The sequence below is a fragment of the Phocoena phocoena genome, chromosome 18, assembly GCF_963924675.1.
Source record: "Phocoena phocoena chromosome 18, mPhoPho1.1, whole genome shotgun sequence".
In the NCBI taxonomy this organism is placed as follows: domain Eukaryota; kingdom Metazoa; phylum Chordata; class Mammalia; order Artiodactyla; family Phocoenidae; genus Phocoena; species Phocoena phocoena.
The window spans coordinates 58,459,351-58,460,412 of record NC_089236.1 but is presented as its reverse complement, the minus strand read 5'-3'; the positions used below and the strand labels follow the sequence as shown (position 1 = coordinate 58,460,412).

At 33.0% G+C, this 1,062-nt stretch overlaps 1 non-coding gene across 1 annotated transcript; it reads right to left on the bottom strand.

The window, feature by feature from the left end:
* Positions 1 to 220: 220 nt before the first annotated feature.
* Positions 221 to 329, bottom strand: LOC136137898 (U6 spliceosomal RNA). Its single transcript, XR_010656759.1, has one exon. It is a non-coding gene; the product is annotated as a U6 spliceosomal RNA (small nuclear RNA).
* Positions 330 to 1,062: the final 733 nt, after the last annotated feature.

The window sequence follows — 1,062 nt, the reverse complement described above, 5'->3', positions numbered from 1 at the left end:
ATAATTTCTAGGTCCATCCATGTTATTGCAAATGGCATTATTTCCTTTTTTCTTATGGCTGAGTAGTATTCCATTGTATATATGTGCCACACCTTCTTTGTCCACTCATCTGTAGATGGCATTTAAGTTGTTTCTATGTCTTGTCTATTGGGAATAGTGCTGCTATGAACATAGGGGTGCATGTATCTTTTTGAATTTAGTTTTGTCTGGATATATGCCCCCAAATATGGAACGCTTCATGAATTTGCATGTCATCCTTGCACAGGGGCCATGCTAATCTTTTCTGTATTGTTCCAATTTTAGTATATGTGTGCTGCTGAAGCGAGCATGAGAGTTGGAATTATCAGAGTACTTTTTCCGTAGACTCCAGAATAAGCTCACTAAGGTTAAATAGAAAACAGGTGGGAACTAACAGTTCATAATTAATCATTGATATGAATATCAGTGATATCTGGGTCACTCTTGGTGATATTCTATAATAAAACAATTAATTAATTACAATAATTTGGAAAATATTATATGCAAGGTGATTATAGTAGATAATAGATATTCATTAAACAGTAGGTCTCCCACTTTCCCATTTTTTACTGAAAAATAATAGCTACAACAACATCATCAACTACAAAATTACAAAATACCATGTTTGTCACTAGAAGTTTATTCATAGAAACATGTGAAGTAGTCAAAGAAATAAGGCAGAGTCACAGATCTGAAAGTCTTTACAGTTGGGAATGCAAAATGACTATATGCCACAGATGACTTTATTGAAAAGAATTTGTATTGTTACATGACCTTTACCCAGAGGTCATTAGATTCTTAAATTGCCAGCAGAGTCAATAATTAAATCAAAACTTTATTTAAAAAATTATATTGTCACTTACTTTTAAAAGCTCCTATGTCAAACTATTTATAGGAAGTCATGTTGTTAAGATAATGCTTCATTTCAAAAAATGTTGGAGCCCATGGGGCTTTACATGACATGTTCAAGGAGTGTATAATTTTCATCACCCACGCACTACAATGTGCAACATTATTTCCCTTTGAGAAGACTTAATGAAAACA